At 39.5% G+C, this 21,834-nt stretch overlaps 1 long non-coding RNA gene across 2 annotated transcripts; it reads right to left on the bottom strand.

Annotated features, from left to right (window-relative positions):
* Nucleotides 1-471: 471 nt before the first annotated feature.
* LOC113066225 (uncharacterized) lies at nt 472-14,243 on the bottom strand. Of its 2 annotated transcripts, none has more exons than XR_003279142.1 (3): nt 13,702-14,243; nt 9,278-9,374; nt 472-2,986 (listed from the first exon to the last, which is right to left on the bottom strand). It is a non-coding gene; the product is annotated as an uncharacterized LOC113066225 (long non-coding RNA). The 2 variants fall into 2 exon arrangements; XR_003279141.1 differs by having other exon boundaries at nt 9,278-11,728.
* Nucleotides 14,244-21,834: the final 7,591 nt, after the last annotated feature.

A 21,834-nucleotide genomic window follows, 5' to 3' on the forward strand; every position in this document is an offset into this window, starting at 1 on the left:
TTTGGATTTTTATGAGATTTTACAGAATGCCTTAATCTTATTGTGAACATTATTAATGAATCGCAAACCAATTTGGTCGTAATATCTGGGGAATGTTGGCCAGAATTGTAGAGGCATTGACCTGAAGTGTTCAGGGCGACTTTCTCTAACTCTTTTCTTATAAAGCGTGAATGAATGATTAAACCGGCTTTGTGGAGAGTGTGTAGATGATTCATTGCCAATGTTCTGACCACAAAATACACTCGAGTGCCAAAACACCTGTTTGGGAACCGCCAATAAAAATGCAAGTCATTCTAGCAAAATGAGTGCATATTTCATTTTAAAACTAAAAAACAAAACCATAGTCAAACATAGTTAAAAAAAAAAAAAAGAAAAGCTTTAAGTATTAATACAGTTTATCTTTAGTCGTGTGCAAAGTAATGACACAATGTCTTTATTAGAAAGAATTTATTTTCCTACAAAAATCCAGTTTTTAATCTTCAAATAGTTTACTGTACAAACTCTTGGGAGCAGGGTTCCATATTTAAGAGTGTACTGACAAAACCTAGTCCTTGTTTTTTTTTTTTTTTTAATGGTCAATACCACAGCAAAAATAAATAAAAGGATATATAATAGATATATTTCTCACAAAATCAAAATGTGCAAATTTGCTATACTAATAGAGAGAAACAGCTGAGGGGAAGGCAAAATGGTATCTTTATAGAATTGTTTAATGGTAACTTTTAAAAGCCATTTACATGTTCATAAAGAACACAACAGCATTTTTCTTTTTTTAAGAAAAGCCCCACCTATATGCAAACTACAACATTACAAATGAAGTGTACTTTGACAGTTCATACATGCATGGTCAAATTTCACATGCATTTCCTTGATTTTAGCTCACTGGGTTGTGCTTCAACAACCAGCGAATAATCACGCCATTTCCATCCCGACACAGCTCGAGACACCGAGGTTAGGTGAAAGCACTAAAGGCGCTTTGATGAGCCTTTCGTCTCCAATTGGAGCAGTTGAGTAAGAAATCACAGTGAAAAGGGCTGAATGGCGGGCCACTGGAACCTCGTCCCCTTTTGGTGTGCCTTAATTCCTTCGTCTCTTTTACCCTCATCCAATTAGTCCAGTGTATTAAGTGGTTTATCATCTCATAGCCTGCTATTCAGAGAAACAAGAGGAGCACTTTGCAATAGGGCCGGCTTTCCTTTTGACACCCACGGGTACTTACATATTCCACGATGCCATGAATAATAGAGAAAGAATAGGGCACTAATTCCCTCATCAAAGAGAACCTTGTCCACCGCTTTGCTCAACACCACCATTCTGGTCAAAAAGACAGGCAATAAAGCTTAGCATAACAAAAACGAATCATTCTTATTAACTTAGTGAGGTAAATTAATGCAAAGCCTTTTCTGCATTGAGTGGCCCAGTTTGAAAACAGCCTCCGCGGGCACGACAAAAGCGCGTTCACGGTTAAAGGAATGTCCCATTGAAAGCCCCACATCATGTGACGACTTAATCTTATAAAAGTTTGACATGAGTTTCAGGAACTACCTGCATTTGTTAAGTATCGTTCCGAAGCACACATTAAGCTAAATGTATATATGGGCTGATATATGTTTAATACATCAGCAGCAAAGGCCTACAATGCGCAAAATGCCGTCTGTCATGCTGTGGACAGAAAGTAGCTCTTAAGTGTTGCTGCACTCTCCAAGGTCGGTGCCATTAGTCGCAGCCGTTTAAGTCAATTTTTTTTCCAAGCATGGCATTTATGGAAATTGACATCTGATGAAATGGTTTAAGACATCGTCTAACTGTCATTATAAACACATGGAATGAGCGAGTGAAGCACCACATTCTTAAGCCCAACTCGATTTAAGTGGACTAATCTCCTCGCTTTCACACACTCTTGGCTTGCTATTCTCCAGGTCTTGAAAATGGAGCCTTCCATTTGGAGAAGTTAACTCGCCCTCTTCAAATGTGTAAATGTCATCACTCCCTGCAGGATGATGAAATAAAATAACCAAAAAAGGTGGGGGGTGGGTGAATATAAAAATACTTTAACTGATGTTTCAGTATCAAAAACAATTAAGAATCTAGAGGCACCTTTATAAAAGCAATAAACGTCCAAAATATGCAACACAACCTGCCAGTCTCGGACCAAATGATGCAATTTGTCTAATACATTTGCAACATGCCAGCTGAGAGCAGTTTAGACATGAGTTTAATCATTTGAAACTCCACAAATCACTGGCTACCTCTGTATCATTGGCTAATTGCTGTGCTGTTAAAGATGAAGGGGGCAGTAGAGAAGTCATTACTGGACTAAGACCCCTTCACACCGCTACAAGTCCCCATGAACTTGCCTGTCATTACCCCTGATTGTGATCTCAAAAACCCCTCTGTGTGTGTGTGTGGTGCTACCCGGGGAGTGGGGGGCTGGGTTGTGTTGAGAGCGTCTTTAGCCGCTTACCATGGCCATTTTACCACAGACTCATCATCGATTAGACCTGGACAAAGGCTAAATGGGATGGGACACAAGAACACAGATTACAGTGAGAGACAGGTGCTCAAACATGGAAAGGTTCGGTGATTACATGCAGATTGACTGTGAGCTCGTCACCTTTGACCTTAATTCACATCCAAGCCATCAGGATCAAAAATGCTGTCAGGTTTTATAAAGGCACAGTGAGGTGAGCTAGTATATAGCATAGATTACAAAACCATAAGGTGTATTTACAGCAGACCAGAATTAAAAGATGAAAACATAACATAGTAGGGCTTCTCTTGGTAGTCAGAAAGGCATAAATATTATGCCATATCAGATCACCCAGGTTTGCTTCGACAGTTGGTCAATACTTGAGGACTGTGAAGGCCTGGAAAAGTTTGTCGAGGTTGACCTCAGAGTATCCGCTGGTGGAGAGGACGTTGTCCATTACATCCTTTAGCATTTTGTACACACCCTTTTCTTCTTTCCAGCCAATCTTGAATTTCACTGAGAAGAAAACGATCCCAAGGACACCTCATCCATATAATCCCTCATGCCTTTCCCTAAAACATATAAAATATAAATGAAGGCTAATAAATATTATATATATACACATATATACATACATATACATACATACATACATACACACACATATATATATATATATATATATATATATATATATATATATATATATATATATGTGTTAAAAAAACCCATTTTATACTGTATTAAAAATAAAAAAATATATAAATGCATAATGGATGATATTATAAAGACAATATTACATAACTGACACATTGTTGCAAAGGCCAAACTATACATTTTTTTACGTTTTTAAAATATCTGAACAACCACAATGTCGCTGTAGCACAGTGAAAATCTGTTGTAAGATACAAAATGTTTCTATTTGTCATTTACTTAAAGTCACAATGAAGAAAAGTTGAAAACCTCACATACTTTTTTAACATTTATTTTGAGTTTAGAGTTAGAATTTGGCTAGTTAGCATGCTGTAGTACAATCAGATTTAAGAGAAAAAAAAGAAGTCCGCAAATTCAGTAGTCAATCTAAATATATTAAAACAGCATGTTAAAGACAGTTTTCCCGACCATACATTTAGTTGCAAATATATTAATCCGATTTGTATTTACTTCCACCTATATGCAACTACAAAAACATGAGCCTGGCAGCAGACAGGGCTGGAGTGGATCCATAACGAGTCAAAACTGATATGAAAAAAAAAAATCAGTCATAATATCGAACTATTCTCACGGACATGTGCTTGGAGAGGTCTATCAAGTATCATTTCAAATGAAAGTCTTTGAGAATCGATAAGAAACCAGCAATCCAGGCAGTTTGAGGCTAGAGCGCTGGCAAGAGGCGCTAGGTGTCTGCAGGAACTAAATAGACTCTTCTGCCAGGGGACCACGGGGTCATGCAATCGGGTCGATATCTAAGGTCGTTTATCCCATCAGGAGGGCCTTCAATACCATAGAGACGATAGAGGAGTCACTGGCAGTCTAGCAGGACTGAATGAGAATTACAGACTGAATCAAAATCCTTTAACCAAAGACTTTTGTTAAATGCAAGTCTTTGCTTTGAGAAGAAAGATGAGTATTTACATGTATGCAACTTGAGAATATGTAAATGCCCAAACTGAAATATGACCCTGCACTGTTTATCAGGAGAAAAGGTTTTTTTTTTAAAATGCTTGAATAGTGACTGAATCTGTACCTCCTAAATGTTGTTGGGCACCCAACTGTTTTCTAGGACTCAATCTAAGTCCATCTCCATTAGCAGGTGTAGAAGAAACAGAGTTACAGAGTTGCCCCATGAGGAAAAAAGGTCAGTCATAGAAAATGGCCAAACACAAACATCAAAAAAGAGGGAATAGTATTCCAAACGCTCCATCTGCAAAGCCGGTTACCATTATCACACGCACATTTTTTATCTCTAGAAGAAGAAAAAGATGTGAAAGAAAACAGAATGCTGGCACATGGGATATGGAGAGGGGGACTATTTACCTGGAAAGAAAGAAAAGGGGGGTGGGGGTTGAATAAAGATGATGATGCATGATCAAGGGAAAGCAATCATGTCATCATTTTTGAAAGATGGGAGAAAATACTTTTTTTTTTTAGCTTTCTCCTCTCCTCTTCTTGATTCTTTTCCCTCAATCACCGTGTACAGAATGTATAAAAGAAACCTAAAAGCCACAGAGGTTGTCAGAGACCTCACGTTCCCTCCCGGCCCGGCAGGGGTCGCATTTAAAATAAATAGCATTTTTAAGAGGGAGAAAAGATGTGAAGAGATAGTGAGGGAGGACGTGAGAAAAAGAAGTGAGCATACAGCAATAGAAAGAGAGGAATATGAAGAAGAAAAAAAGAGAGTGTCCAGAGTCCGGAGAGAGAGTGTATCAACTTCCATGTGCTCTAACAAGGTGTAAATACAATAACAAGCATGTAATTAAGTGAGCATGATGAAGTTAATGGCGATCATACATTCCATTTGGGCTGCTTATGAATATTCTATTAGATGTTATAAGGCAGCTGGAATAGCTTTTAATTTAATCATCATTCCGAGCAGAGAAAAGTTCTTTGTGCGAGTGTAATTGCACAGAATGAATAATTGATTTAACAATCGCACCCGTGGATTTCCAGCAGCTCAAGGCAGGCAGAGCGTGGGGGAGGAGGGCTGGGGGAGGGCACGAGCGTTGTGCCCTGAAGAGGTTGCCGAGGAGCTCGCCTGCAAATTGAGCACTATCAGTACACAGATAAAGGACAATTTCTATTTTATCAATGCAGTGAAATTACATTACTGCCTGAACATAATCACACTGCCCACACTTAAGAGGAGACAAGGCAGAGAGGGAGCGTGTATTAGAAAGAGCAAGAGATACAGAGTGCGGCCGATGTCGAGCGCAGGAGAGAGAGGAGGAAATGGAACGGAGGGAGCAAAAGGGCTTGCCTAAAATACGTTATGAATTGCTCTTCATGAAAAGAATGAAATCAGAGTTCAACATGATTTGGAAGTCATTGATATGGGATATCTAATTTTTCGTAACGGCAGAAAAAAAACTGTTTTATTATGGAAGGACTCCTGCCGTGCATGAAATTGCCTCCACATTTAACTCAGTAGCTGCAATCAGGCGGAGGACTGTGGTTTACATGTAGATCAGATTCGGAGTCTGCATCTAAATGTCTCTCATTTCTCATACGCGTACATGCCGATATACACAAAGAAAAAGCACCCCACGCGCGCTGCGTGCAGACACAATGCTATGTACGATATAATCCGCTCACGGAGCTGCTGAGAACATCGGTGAAGGAGGTTGGACAGGAGGATCATGGGAGTCAAACAGGACTTTTTGAAAGAAGGCCAGAGACTTCTACTGTAATGTAGATCTACATTACAGTAGAATTTGCCCAAAAAGTGAGGTATGGAGCTGCTATTAAAGGGATATAATGTATAGTTAAATGTAAATGTTTAATGCTGTTCAATTTACTTGGCTGGCATGTCAAATTTGATATAGGCATTTTTATTGGTCTGATTCTAAACGGCTATTCTAAATATGAGCAGAAGCACAGGTGTCTATGTTCAGTGCACACAAAAATATTATTTGTGGAGAGAAAAAAAGGGATTAAAAAAATGTTCATAACAGCAACCCTAAAAATTCGAATCTGTAAAAAAAAAAAAAATGTAATGAACAGTTCAACAAGTATATAATATCTACAAGCAAGCATACCGTCAAAAATTATTTTAAATTAAGTGTTACGTTTTAGAAATATGCAAATCAAATTCTAGATTACATATACCATAAAAACATAAAACTGATGGAAATAACATTATAAAAATGCTACTATATATACATATATTTATATACATACATACATATACATATATACATATATATATATATATATATATATATACACACACACACACACATATATATATATATATATATATATATAGTTTATTATAATACACATGTATAATTCATTCTGAATTTATAGCAATGTATAAAAAAAACATAAAAAAGGAAGAAATAAAATACAAAATTTGAGATGAATTAATGATAACCCAACTTTAAACATTACTGAGGTGTGTTAACCCATCAGTTGTCTCAGGCGTTAGAGCATATCCACTGGTTTGAATCAGGCATTGTGGGTTGTAGTGAGGGGACAGATTACAGACAGTGATTTCCTTGGATATAGATACTTGAGAGAAGGCATTTTCTTTTCCTGTACCTTACTCTTTCTGTGCGTGCGTGTGTGTGTGAGTGAGTGTGTATTTGTGTGAAGGGGGGTTGGGAGGCCAATTTCCATCAGTCTTTTCTCTCTGAAGGAATCAGGTAATCTAGTGAGGAAAAGACTGCAAATGGATAAAGCACTGACCAGCAATTTCACCATCAAGCAACAGAGGGATGAATTCACCAAGGCCCTCCTTCCATCACAGCCCTGCAAGGCATCCCAGCAGAACCAAACCACAGCACCACCCCTGGCCAAAACAACACACTGCATCCCGTCTAAACAAACTCCATCAAGGCAGCATGCAATTTTAACTCCTCTTTGAGCTTAACTTCCCAGACTGACCATAAGGTTCATTCACCCCTTCTCATTGTTCAGACACCTTCCAGCGACCACGGCTGAAGTTAGCTGGAGACTTCTAACCTCCAGCCTCAGTGTCTTGCAGAAATGGCTCTCTCTTGCTCAATCTACCAGCCACATACATCTCCAGTTATCTAAAGCTCCACAATAACAGCGGAGAAGACAGAATAGGGGGAAGATTGGTTTTTCTATTGTGCTGCTGGTCTGGCATAATGCCCACTTTAAAAGCAATTCCTCCGTCATCAGAGACAGACAGAAAATCTAGCAGATACGACACTAAATGTCTCGTGGTGTGAGGGGGAGGTGGTTGGTAAATTACGAAAAGGCGTGCGTGTATGTGTGTGTGGGGGAAGAGGGCAGATATAAGTTTTCTGAACTGTACTTTATTCCACTATCTCTCGTAAGCGTTTCCATCGCTGTCAACAGCGGCGGACTGCAGATCAACCCTCTACCTTTGTTTGCTGCGTCTGGTAATTGGTGCAAATGCATAGAAGAAAACACTCTTTGGTGGTGAAGCGTAACAAGCTTCTAGAAAGATCTACAAACACAACCTTCCAAGCCCTTGTGTGGTTTGGCAACACATTATGATTATTTTAGTTTTTCCATTTGACCATCCAATGACACGCTTCTGATGTGAACGCCATTATTAACCTGCTTTTAATCTAAGGCAACGTTTTTAATGTTTGCTTAGTTAAACTATGTACTAAAATAAACTAAAACTGAAATAAAATGAATACAAATCATATAGATATTAAAAAAACAACTAATGAAAATTACTATATAGATGGATAGATTGATAGAATTTTACATGTTACTCAAAGGTTAAAAAAATTAAAAAAAAGGTCACAGGTGGCTTTATCATGTACTAGCCACCCAGCTTGCTGTAGCTAAACCTACAGTATGTAAATACAGGGATGCTGTGTCCAATGCGAGACAGTACATTCAGAACCCCTATAACAGAAGAGGTACATCCCAGGGTCTAAATAAGAAACTGGACCAGGTAAAAGGAAGTACAAGCCATGCAGACCTGTAATTTCACCCCTAGACCCGGTAAACCCTGCAGTCTATAATACAGTAATGTGTAGTATTATAGTGAAAGGGGAGATAAACGTTTCAAGGCTATACTTCAAAGCCGTGTGTGATGTCCTCTACTAATCCCACAATATACACATGCACATAAGTATATATGATATGATAAAGAAAGATGCACGTGACACTAAATGCAACTAGAAAGTGAAAAAGTCAAAATAATAAATGGAATAAAAAATTGTTTCTGAGAACAATTGCAAAGGGGAAATAAAAAGAATTATAAAAAAAAGAAAAAAAAAAGAGGAGGAGCACAGGAGGAGTAACATCGCCTGGTGAAAATCAGTGCTAGAGGGTTAAAATCACTCCTTCAGGAATTAGAGCCCCGGCTGCAGTGATGGGCAGTGTGGCTGACAGAATGCCACAGATTGGCCACAATTACTCACAGAAACAACAGTTGGGGAAAAAGTCAAGAAATAAAATTCCCAGGAGACGTCAAGTCTATAATCATGTTAGGCCCACTCAGCCTGCTCCATGTTCTGAGTGGTCATCTATTGATTACACATTATATTTATCTACGGCTCTCGCGCCCAGCTCGGAACCTCGTCGGCACATGTAAAAATAAATAAATGTATAAGTCTATTCCAAGAGGTCCTTTTTAATCAAGTGACATCAATCAAAAAGGATTGTGGGTAAGTAGCCATGACTCCGCTAGCAGCGGCCGTGAGCGGTCTGGATCCTCCAACGACCCGCTGAAAACATATGCTCCATGTCCCATTATTTATGAAGGGCTATCCTTTAGCCTTCTCTCCAATTACTCGCCCTATCATTTTCCAAAATCTAAAAACTGTTTTCAATCAACATAGCCAGGGCTATTACTGAGGGCCTACGGGATGAGAGGAGGCTCTCTCACTCACTCCCCTCTTCCTTCCAACTGATTGGACCGCTTTGCATTCCGCACCGTTCCGTGATTGAATCCGTCGCCTGAATTACGGCTGTCGACTCGAGGAGCTGAGGATTCTTAACCCAACCTAGTGGCCGCCTCCAGCCGCTGTGAGGTATGTGTGTAAGTGCACGTAGAGACTGAAAAAGTGCTGGACGAGCATTTAGGGGTGATGTCTGAGAGCGAATTTCCAGGATAATTAATAATAAAAGCCTTACATCTATCCTCTCCTGACAGGACCTTGTTGACGGCGTATTCCCAGTCGAAGATGTATCTGTAGAAGCTCAGTTGGTTGTAGAGAGCTTTCTCTGAATACTAGAATGGAAAGGAAAAGATAAAACGGATTAAAACAGATATTACAACTTATAAGGTGATGACACGTACACAAAAACTCCCATGTTATTCGTCAGGGAAACTAAAAACAGACAGGTTAACAAGATCTGTCAGAAGCTGGTCAAAGTACCAGGCTGAATGAATGCCAAAATCAATGGCTTTCACCACTTGCTTCCAGACAAAATGCTTGGCAAAACTGTGCATCATCATCACATGCATAACATATGGAAATTTAACTGGCGTTCGGCCATTTCCCCTGGCTCTTGACTGATTTCTTGTGAACTTTCGACAAGTTCAAATTTCATTGCACTGATTTTGAAAAGAATCACAAACCAAACCAATGCTACAATAAAATAAGTGCAACAATATTGGGAGAAAAGACTAAATTCAGTACACCCATGCGATCCAGCTACAGTTTAAATATGCACAGTGAAGCCAGCTACAATGAAACAAATAATGTTTGAATAATACAAAAATGATGGTAATCTCCAGGAAAAGGAGAAAGAATGGTTTTTAAATGATTTTACATTGAAGTTGTCAAGTTTTTAAGGTATTACATGGCCTGCCAATCAGCAAACCCATCAAAACCACTTAAAATAATGGATAATATTATAATTTACATTATATTGAAAAGCACAAGCTTGGTTTAGAGTTGCAAATTCTATTAGTGACCAGTTCACTGGGCGATAAGACATTTCTGTAAAACCGTACTTAAATTTCTCTGAATGGTATTAGTATATTATTTTGATATTTGCAATATTTTTAAGCAGTGGTTAGAGTTTTATGTTAATAGTTCCTCATACTCCAAATGTATAAATATGTATTAAGTGGAACAGTTTTAACAGTGCCATCAAATTAGGTATAAACAAATATATAAAATATATATATCAATATATAAAAATAAATTCTACTATTTTGGTAAAAACGAAAACAAAAAAACCCTAATGCTGAGGGCCCTTTGGCACTGTTTTATAAACACTGTGTACTCTATCAATGGGAGATTTTTCATAAAAATGTAAGACCTGCTCATTATAAAAAGTAAAACTATAACTTTAACATTCAAAGCTGTTTACCAATTCTTTACTGACACTGTGGTTGCTGATTATTCTTAGCATATTCAATATAACTAAAAAAAGAGAAAAGGGAAAAACCAATTATCTAAAAATCATACTGATGTAGTTTAGTACTACATGTTATTGTCCCAGAGAAAATTAAAGGCTGAAGCATAATGAGACTGGTGCGGCTCAATCAGGGAAAGCTGGAGAATCACCTGTGTTAATTACAGCTGCGGAGACAGGTAGTGTTTGTCAAATATTCTCTACTGTCACAGACAAAGACAAACACACACGCTCAGTCAAACCCCGAGTTTGGAGTCACAGAACCTGCGAAATGGTCTGATTGGCCGAAAACAGTCAGTGTACTCCCTTACCTTCTCTCCTGACAAACGCAGGGAACAGTGTTTGGTTTGTAAATTTGGCTGTAATTACCGTTAGCCATGTGTCTAACTGCCAAAGGCGCACAGGTCGAACAACAGAATAAAAGAGAATGGAGAGAGAGAGAGAGAGAGAGAGAGAGAGAGAGAGACGTTCAGCTCTGAAATTACCTCTTTCATAATAGTTTGTTTTGATAAGGCAGCGTGTGTGGATCTGATGAACAACTGTTGCTGTCAATTTGATTAGCCATTATACTTTTATGTTAATTGCTGTTATTGGGTCACAGTCTTTCTATGTCACCATAGAATCAGAGCGATGTGGGTGACGGAGGAGTTTAGCAAGGGCTCTCTTCTCAGCACAACGGCTTTTAATTGCCCTCTACAGCTTCCGATGAGCCCAGCAGCTGGTGACCCATAATGCACTGGCTGGTGCCTGTCGATTCACCAATGCGGCCATAATGGAGCTCCTATAATCAGCGCCAGGTCGCCATGTGCGAGCGAAGGAGATCGTGAACTAAAACTGCAGTCCGAGAAATAAGTGGACGGACATGTGAGGCAGGGCCAGGATGAGCTCCACAGCTGTGCTGACAGGTGTCAAAAGGGGCGTGACCAAAGCACGTCAAACGTTAATGAATTTAAACCCCCCCCCCCCCACCTTGCAAACAGAGGCCCCTCCCTTATGCAGCTTTGCTCGGCTCAATGCTTTGTTCCTGTACTGACACCATTTCAATTTTCTCCACAAATCTGCAGGATTTTCGGCACGAGTGACTGAGGAGCAAACCAGCTGTGAAATTGCCTCTCTCCTGAGACCCCCGCATCATCTCCCCCTTCTTGATAGAGACATGGCAGCCAGTGCCATACCACCGAATCTTCGGTACAGCCCAAACGCAGCCTGCTGGAAGAGCTGGATGGAGGGGAAAAGAGAAAGTGTCAAGCGTAAGGCCTTATCCTATGACCAAAGGGGTGTAAAAATAAAGTAGTTACATTTAAAGACACTCAATGAAGATCAGTGGCCAAAGATATGATGTGGATCGTTTAAAGACTCCTCATGGTCATGGTGCTTATATGTAGAGGATGTATAATATCCCTTTTGAGTAGAGCAGCAGAGAAAATGGCTACTCTTTCAATTCGCATAGGTCTGTGCAGCTGCAAAAGAGAGGACGCAAAAAAAAGAAAAGAAAAATCTCCAAACAGTTTTAATTGAGGCTTAACAAAAAAGGAAAAAAAAACGTTCCAATCTGAGTTAATTTTAACGGGCTGAGCTGAAAAAGGAAGGCGATCGGCATCACAAGGTTTCATAATGAGTCAATATATGTAAATCTTTACAAGGCAAACACAGTGGGAAACAAAGACATTTAACTGAAGCGCCAGTTGATGTCTCCACTTTTTGTGCACATAATTTCTCCCCATTGAAAGGTATAATTGCCTGCTATTTGAAGATATTCATGCTCAATTTTTGAAATTAATTTCAATTGGGGGGAAATGTAGAAATGTCAGCTCCCGTGAAAGGGATTTGATTTCAATTATCCTTGCTCAAAGGACTGTGATTTCCAAATACACTTAAGCAAAATTATGACAAGAATTTTTGTTCCCAGAAATTCAGTGTTTAAAGAGCGATTAGACGATAAATGGACTGGCTTTGAATTGAAGTGAATGCGCCGGTTACCATCTGAAAGGCACTCAATTATCCCTGATTGCTCCTGTTATAATGTATCAAATAGAGATACCTGCTATTGCTGTAATTTGTGTGAAAATTAACATGCTGCAATTTCCACTAGAGGGGAAAAAAGGAAGCCCTAATGGGTGCCTGAACGTACATCAATAAAATGGAGAGGTAGAAAGAGAGAGACCGAGGGTGGGGGTGGTTAGAGAGATCTACAAGCGAGGGAAAGCAGCTGAAAAAGAAAAACGAAGAGAGAGATAGAGCCGGTGTAAAGAAAACAAGAGAGAGAGAGCGAGAGGGAAAAAAAATAATTTACTGAAAATATTACAAATTGCACCTGTGTACAACTCCATCAAATTACCGGCCAATAAGCTGAGGGTGCCTATTACGCTTCCATTTAATCTGGATACAATGGTAGTCAATGTCTCTGCGTCCGTGTAGACACCAGAGGAGATGCATTGCTGTCAGCCGAGCTGTTAAGCCCAGAACGACAGAGGGATGGTAGAGGGGTGACGAAGTTAATGTTTTATTCAGCCGGCAGTTTAAACTGCCATCTCACCAGGCAGAGCCGAGGACAGCTAAGTGGCTATGGTGACAAGAGAAATTGTCCTTTTGGGTTTCAACCTGTCGCCACAGAACTAGATGCAGAAATAAAGCACGAGGAGGAAGAAGGAATTAATGGGGGGGTTTGTGTGTGTGTGTGTGTGTGTGGGGGGGGGGGGGGGGGGGTATTGGTACTGGACGAAAATGATAAAGACAGACAGACAGGGAGGGACAAAGACAGACACAAATTTTTGGAAGGGATGTCCCTCACTGTGTCTCTAAACCAAGCAAAGGTGCCTGAAGTGATCACATGATGAAGTACGAGTGAAAAACCCCACACACACTTATTTTAAGGCAGCGAGTCCAAGGCCAAGCCCAAATGGAGGCTGGTTCTTCTTATCAGAGGAGCCTTGTTAAGACAGGAAGCGAACCCACATCGTGTCACACAGGTCAGACAGGTCCGGTAATTTATAATGGGTAGAAACACGGGTGGTGGATGAAAAAAATAAAATAAAATACACGGACAGGAAATTAAAAAAGTACACGGACAGGAAATAAAAGGCCTGGGCCAAGGCATGGGAGCACGTTCACAGGCTCCACAGCACCACCATCTGGACAAAGTGACTGTTTTTGTGTACAAAAAAAAACAAAAACAACAAAGTGTCCAGTACCTCAGGCCTCAGTGTGGATCTGAGACAGGTTGGACAGATCGGTCCGGACCTCGAGAACGCAATTGGCAGCCGACGGGTTCGGTTCCGGTAGGCCTGATCCTCACACAGCAGCCAACCCTGTGTGTGGAGAGAAAGAAAACGATTCAAAAAGCTTATCGGCAGTTATGCATGTGTCTCTTCGTGGCTGCATCCCCCAGGACACGGGTCACTGGTGCTTTTGCCTGTTGGTGGGGCCGTGTGAGGCCTCAGCCTGCAGCAGATGCAGCTGCCCCCTGCTGACACTGCCTTTCCTGCCCCTGTTATTACAGCGGGGGCCAGGGGGTAATGCGGGTAATGCCCTGCTAATGACGGAGCACTAAATAAACCCCTAGTATCAGAGGAGCACCTGTCCCTGAAGCATTACCACCACCTACCCTACTATAGACTGGAGAAGGCTGGAAAAGGGAGAGAAAGGGGGTTATAGAAATACACAATAAAATAGGGTCTGGTAAAAAAAAAAAAATGCTAAAATAAGAAAATATTAAAATTCAACATTAACGTTCAAACTTTGTAATCGTTTTTTTGGCGTTGAAATAATACTGTTATTCAGAGTGGACACATTTAAGAATTATAATGTTACAAATAATTATATTTGAAATATACTGTTCTCTTTCGGTCCAGAATTTTGAGAAAAATCATCACAGTTTCCAGAAAATTATTAAGGGACAACTGTTTTCAAATCAGCATACTGGAATGATTTATGAAAGACCATAAAGACCAGAGTAAGGGCTGCTGAAAATCAGCTTGGCAAATCAGAAAAAATAAAACATTTCTAAAAATATTAAAATGGGAAAAATTTTAATTTAAAACTGTAGTATTTCACTATATTATTGTTGGTACTGAAGTTTTTAACAAATAACTGCAGCCTTAGTGAGCATAAGAATCATGAGCGCTTATTTAAAAAAAAAAACAAATTAATTCTTGTTTTAAAAGTTTTAAATCGTAGTGCAGAATGTAACAACAATTTTAAAGTCTGTAGATTTTATTGATTCAATTCTGTTTAGATTTGATTCAAGTTATTCATTTTTCACCTCCTTTATTAATAAGGACATTACAGAAATGACAGGAATTGTTATGGAGAATAGGGTGGAACTGGATCAAGAAAATATTGCAAGCAAGATTTGAACCTGTTCATCCCACATGATCACCAGGACTCTACTTTACATAATTACATGTTCTAGGTGTTATTTCATGGTTTCTATTTCCTAATCTACAAGTATCTGTAGATAAAACTGTTCAGCGTATCGCCCTGTTGTATCCAGAGAGGAGTCTTTCATCCCACCTGTGCTGTCAAACCTGTTCATCCAACATGGGTTATTGTTCAGACCTCACGGCATTATCGGAATCAACAGCTTATTTTAACTTCTCAATTAATCTCATCTGGGTGGCATTTTGAGCTGATGTTATTTTTAGGTAATTAGCAATAAGCCCATGGGCTGAGGGAATCCCAGAGTGTGTAATTGAATCTGAACATATGTGAGCTGTTTGGCTTTCATTTTGAAGGGAGCGCTGGTGTTATCACCCCTCTGTTTGCCTTAACAGATCTTTTGTGCCTCTGGAGGCCCAAGACTAAACCAACAGTTCAGTTCCCATGGACTTAGCAAAAGACTGCATCTACAGGAACACACACAAGCCAACTGAAAAACACACAAGTATGTGATTGTTTTCAAACACAAAATTCAGCAGGGATGGCCATTAGAGACTTTGTCTTATGTACAGTGGCCTGATTTGATGAAAAAAGTGTGGGATGGAGACTTTTTGCCATTTCACCTATTTTCTGACCCACATTTCTTCATTCTAAATTAGTGCCCTTTAAAGGTGTATGTGACGGCATTGAGCTTGCATACTGTAATGATACGATCTCCATACTCATCGGGAAGAAGGAGGCGGAAACCGGTGCACAATCAAAACATTTTAATAATTGAAAAATAAACACAAAACGGCACACCAGCCCCCCTACGGACGACTGGTGCACATAAATAAAAACCAAAACATAAAATAATGTCCCAGGCCTGGTCCTCTCTCCTCCTTCACGGTCGTCGCTCCAGTTTTATATCCTTCCATCTCCTACGTGGGACTCGATACCGGCGGTGGGGCGCAGGTGCAGCTCATCTTCAATCACTACACCTGGCCTCACTCCTCGTTCCCACGCCTCTCGGCCCCGCCCCACTCGCCACATACATACAAAACAACGTGGCATTAAAAGTGTGTCTTAGTGTCAATGCACTCCATAAAAAGTTGGCCAGAAATAAAATGCAAGCACATTACATAGAGTCATATGATGCACTGATTTTTTCTGAATCAGGCTGATCCAATAATAAATATATATCGGCCAGCATCGGCCTCTTATGCTCACCAATAACCAGTGTTGGTCATCTTACTTTAAAAAAGTAATTAGTTACAGTTACAAATTACTTCTCCCAAAATGTAAATGAGTTAGTAACTCAGTTACCACATTGTAAAAGTAATTAGTTACTCAGCAAAGTAACTGTGACGTTATTTTTTATGTTCTATAACGTTATTAAATCCTATAACATCTTTAATATATAAGATGTATATATTAATTGATTGAAGAATAAAAACACTTATTTTAGAAAATGTTGTATTTATTTGAACTCAATAGATTGCAGCCTGCCATATGATATGCATAGAAATAAAAACATATAAACAATAAATATTGAAAATAAAATTCAAGTACAAAATTAAGACAAACAAATGTAAACTTGGGTAAAAAGAAACAAAGGGAAACCTGGCCATTAGTGCAAATCTCTGTAACTGTATATTAGGCCTAAAGTTACTGCACAATAAATAGAACAATATCCAACTCATGGTTCGTTCACACCAGACGTGAATAGAGCGTCTGGTACGAGTGATTTCAATGTTAAGTCAATGCAAAGGCGCGAATAGACAACCTGAGTTTAAAACAACTACATTCTCGCGTGAAATACTTTTAAAACTACATTTCATGACATGATAACAGTAATATTTAGAAAATTATCCGAATAAAAATGGTGGTTGAAAATGCTGCATGAACTCAACTGGCAGAAGCCCCCCCCATGACGCGAATTCCTGTCTGTTAATTTTACGCACGAATATAGGGTATGAACTCAAAATGTTCAAGCGTTTAACTACTCGCGAATAGCGCGATTTATTCGCTCAAGTCCCGTCTGATGTGAACTAGAGCTGCAACTAACGATTATTTTTTCTGTCGACTAAATCTAACGATTATTTTTATTACAATAAATAATTAATCTAATGTTCTTTTTTTAATTAGCTAATGAATCCTTTGGATAACTTTAGAAAAAAAATTTAAGTACAACTTCTAATATAATATTTCAACCTTTATTTATTTTCAACCTATGTGGTTGAAGCTTTTACAGTATAAAATAAATAAGAGGCAAAGAAAATTATTTTACTATGGTAAATATGAGCTTATGATAGCGTTTATAATTAAACCACAGTAGCCATAAATTTACAGTTGTCTGAGACGTCATGAAATGTTCTTTAGCATCACAAACCATAAAATGTAGTCAGGGTTCTGCTATGGTTTAGCATGGTTTCCGGAGATCTGGAGCTGATTCGGGGTAGCTCGGTGGTTTGGGACTGTTGTCTCGCGGCGCGCTGTCTTTTAAGGGGCCGTTCACATATCACGTCTTTAGCAGGCTCAAGTTGGTTATTTCCAATGTAGGCGCGCGATAAGCGGAAAAACGCGATAATGGAAGCGACGCGACGCACTCGTTTTTTCCAGGCGCGTCCGCACTGCATCGAGTTAAAAACATCACAATTTTTCTGAATGCCGCAAGCGCAAAAATATCAGACGCCATTATCGCTCACACCAGCTTGTGTTTATTGGTTGTCAGAGCGTGCAGTGAGACAGCGTGAGCACCCAGTCAATCATCATTGAATTTGCAACGGTGTCAGACAGCTGATGTGTAGCCACTAGCCAAAGCATGACACCTCGCGCCTTATTCAACCAAATGTAGTAACGTGACGCTTTACATTCTCAGTAAAGACAACGGCGTTGAAACGATGGGAAAAGTAATTAATTAGATTACTCCGTTACTGAAAATTAAACTCCGTTAGTAACGCCGTTATACTTAAACGCCGTTACTCCCAACACTGCCAATAACTGTTGTTTATTTGAATATATTTTAAAATGGAATTTATTGTCAATGTCAAATCTGCATTTTAGCAGCCATTCCTTTAGTCACTCCAGAAACCGTTCTAATACACTGATTTGGTGCTCAAGAACAATTTCTTATTTTTAATCAACGTAAAACCGTGACATACTCTTGGTGCCTTCCAGTCTTCTCTGGAAATGTATGGATGCGCTGCTCACCTGTGGATGCTTCGAACATTCTAAGAATCTTCCAAGAACATATCAGAGGAACAATTCACTCAATATAAACTAGAAACAACATGCACAGACAAAATACTCTAAACCATGTGAAAAAAACACAACCTGCTTATTTTATAGGCAGACTGTGTTTGCATCTTCATTGTAACCAAGAAATGGAGGACGGGCAGAAAAAAAGAAGAAAATCAGGGAGCAAAAGAGAGAAAAAACATCTAATTGAAACACAGAGAGCTTGCTCTGTGATAGAGAGAGGCAGGATAAAGCCTCATAATTGCATAATTATACCAGTCGATACCTGACACTGCGAATACAGCCACTTCTTCAGCCGTCAAATGAGTTCCACATAATTTAACCAAACACTGGGGCCCACAGATCAGTGCAAGCTACCGGAAAAACGTTCTCGCTCTCCTCCTTTCTTTCTCGCTTTCACAATTTCACTGTCGCATCTGTACCTGTGGGTCTTTTTCTAGAGCGGTTTCACCCAGAGTATTTCGGTTCACCTCTGACTACAATTAGAACTTAGCACTTAAGGTTTCATATATCTGTGTCAGGTTTGTAAGGAGATGTGTGCTTTCTTAACCATTTTGAATGAGAAAGAAAGCTTGAGCTTTCTCTTCAACACCTAATGCGGGAAAGCAAACAATATTTTTACAATTTCCAATGAAAATGATGCAAAAACATGCAATGTTATGTTGCTAGAGAGTTGCTATGCAGCTATAAAGGCGTTATAAAAGGTCATTGGTGCACTGCAATGTGGTTGCTACTGTAATATGGGTCAATATTACAGTGTTGCTTACCTGCCTTTACCCAAGTCTCTATGATATTCTGCTCCATAGGGGTGCATAATTAATCAAAATACACCATTAAAGGCAACGTGGCTTAGTGCGATTAACGAACTGTGTTTCAGAGTGAAGAGTGAAATGTTCTTTTAAACTGAGTCATGAGCAGCTCATGATCCAGTTTTTTTCAGTGTCTCAGAGCGGCTCGGTTCACGACATGTCAACCATCTTCTCAGACTTGATATGAGAAGTGCTTATAAACCAAGCTGTTGTCAAAACAAATAAATTAAAGCTTTAAAGTCTCCCTGTGTTTTCCCACCACAATAAAAGCTTGGTTTTAACATTTAAAATTAAAGAAATGAAGACTAAATATACAACTATTGTTAATATTCTTTTTGTATAAATATTAAATATTTCCAACTTTTTTGTGAAATATTACAATATACATACTTCTTATTTTGTTAAATATATATATTTTTAATAATTATATTAATTATTTTTCAACGTCAACAGCAAGGCTATATTCATGGTGAAAACAAATAATAAAAGTCATACAATTAACAAAAAGCTAAATAAGACATTTGAGGTTAATACAAGACAAAAATAAATATATAAATATTTAATAATAATAATAATAAAAATAATAATAATAATAATTATTATTATTATTATTATTATTATTTTATTCTTAAAAAGAAATTGAAATTGTTAAATAATTTAAAATCAAAATTGTATCAGAAAAATAAAAAATAAAATAAAAATAAATAAAAAAATTTCAGTTTGAAAACCATTTAACCCTTCTGATTGCTAGATATGGTAAATGCAAGCCTTGTTTAAATGCAAAAATTGTAAATGTAAAAAGTATGTAAAAGTAAAAAAAAAAAAATTATTTGACTTATTTTCGTACACATCTCAAACCATGCTTAATGAATTGCATGCTGAAGAAACAGCAATAGAGAGGTGTGCCTTAGCAGGCACCCCTAAATGAAGGAATTTTGTCATCCAAACACCCATATATCCACCAACCTCATCGCACACAACCCCTCTCTGATGCCCTTAATCCAGAGCTGCCCCTTTTACTCAAGAAAAAAGCTGCGATTACAGGCGGTTTGGTGCAAAAAAGAGCCCAAGACAACAGCCTCTTACAGGCTTTGTGCCTTGGTAATCAACAGCTGTACATTCACACAGCGGCTGCGGAGCCCGAGAGCAGCTGAATGGACGCAAATGCGTCCACTTTGTACATCTCTGCTTTAATCAAGCCTTTTCTATTCAGCAATCTGACCTTTTGTTCAAAACAGGATTATCACCTTTTTTTATTTATTTCAGTAACCCCCCAGCACAACCACCAGCATCACATCCCCAAGCCAGTTACCAAAGGCGAAGCACATGACGAACATAATTGCAATAATTTGTTAAACGCCATGGCAACCCACATTAGAATGGGGTAAATACGGGGGGTGCCACTTTGTGCCACGCTCTCATTTTGCAGAAGACTCCAGGAGTCAGAACGGATGACAAGGAAGGTGGGGGGGTGAAGAAAGGGGGAAGGGAAGGAGACGAGAGGAAAGCATATTTGCTTTGTCTCTAAAGGGTGGTTTTATTGGTAATGGTGGTGGGCTGAAGGTGGAGGTGGCAGTGATTTCTTTCATGATTAATGCCTCGCCGGTGTTCTGTAGGAAACTCAACAAACACCGCTGACTTCCAATCAGTAACCATGTAAGCCGCAAGTCCTCCCTCACGCAGCCAGGCTTTCTCCCTCTATCTCTGCGAACAAACAACCCTATTTGAGCTCTCCCCTCAGCTGAAAGGAATCCTTAATTACACAATATCAGCCTCTTCATTGCTCCTAGTGTGGGAGGGGACAGCTGAGCTGTGTCCACTGAAGACTGGCCTGAGCGAGGAGGTGGGGGCCGCATTCACTACCAGCAGCTGTTTCACACATACTGACAAAAGAGCCTACAGGCACCGTCCCAACGAGGGAGGTTGCTACATTCAGGCCACTAATTGATTTTTGTGCACTGCACTGTGGGAGAATATTCCCCCGCAACTTACAAGTCGGATTCATGAGTTTCCTACATTCCAGAACTTCCCAGCTCGGCTAGAGAGTTCCAGAATCTGGCTCACTTGTCCCGACACGCGGCATGCAGTGGTTAGGGTTGTCGATCAAAACTCTCAGCTGGGAAATTAGATACACAGACGTATGCACGCTCTTAACATTGGCCCAATATCTACACACTTGTCACATCGCCAGGGCCTGTGCAAAGATGTCTGTGCAAAGACACTGCGAGTGCACACAAAATTAAACCCATTTGTGATGCAGCGGGAGGGGGACGGTAGCAATGCTCAAAAGGCGAAAGACCGCATCTGAAATAGAACAAAGACAGGAAATAAACAAACAGCATGAGGAAGGTGAGCTCAAATTAACCCATGTTAGGTGCTCACGGAGTGGCTGGGTGGAGAAATGTGAATGTTGCAACGATTGCTGCGATCAGATCATTTAAGACCAACTCATTAGGCAGGCAGCTAATTCAAGTAGAGGATAAAGCATCTTGGAGAATAAGTGTGATGATGTGTACTTGTAATGTAATTATATAAAACACATTTGAAGGGAGGACTCGAGTCCGACCCGACACTCCATTCTCTGGACTCGACTTGGTCTCGCGGACTGATGACTCGTACTTGGAATCGGACTCGAGGATTTATAAAATCGTACTTGAGCATTCATCACAACTAAAAATGTTATAAAAAATATATATAAGGTGTTACACTTTTCCTGTTTCGTGCCCAAGACCGGCCGTGATTTATTGGTTAGTTCTTGTCAAATGACCCGTGGTGTGCTTGCGGCATTCTGAAAAGTTTGTTTTTAACTCAATCCGGTGCGGACGCACCTGGAAAAAAAGAGCGCGTCGCTTCCAATATGAGCGCGCATACCGTGCGCCTACATTGGAAATAACGAAC

Source organism: Carassius auratus, chromosome 49, assembly GCF_003368295.1.
Source record: "Carassius auratus strain Wakin chromosome 49, ASM336829v1, whole genome shotgun sequence".
NCBI lineage: Eukaryota > Metazoa > Chordata > Actinopteri > Cypriniformes > Cyprinidae > Carassius > Carassius auratus.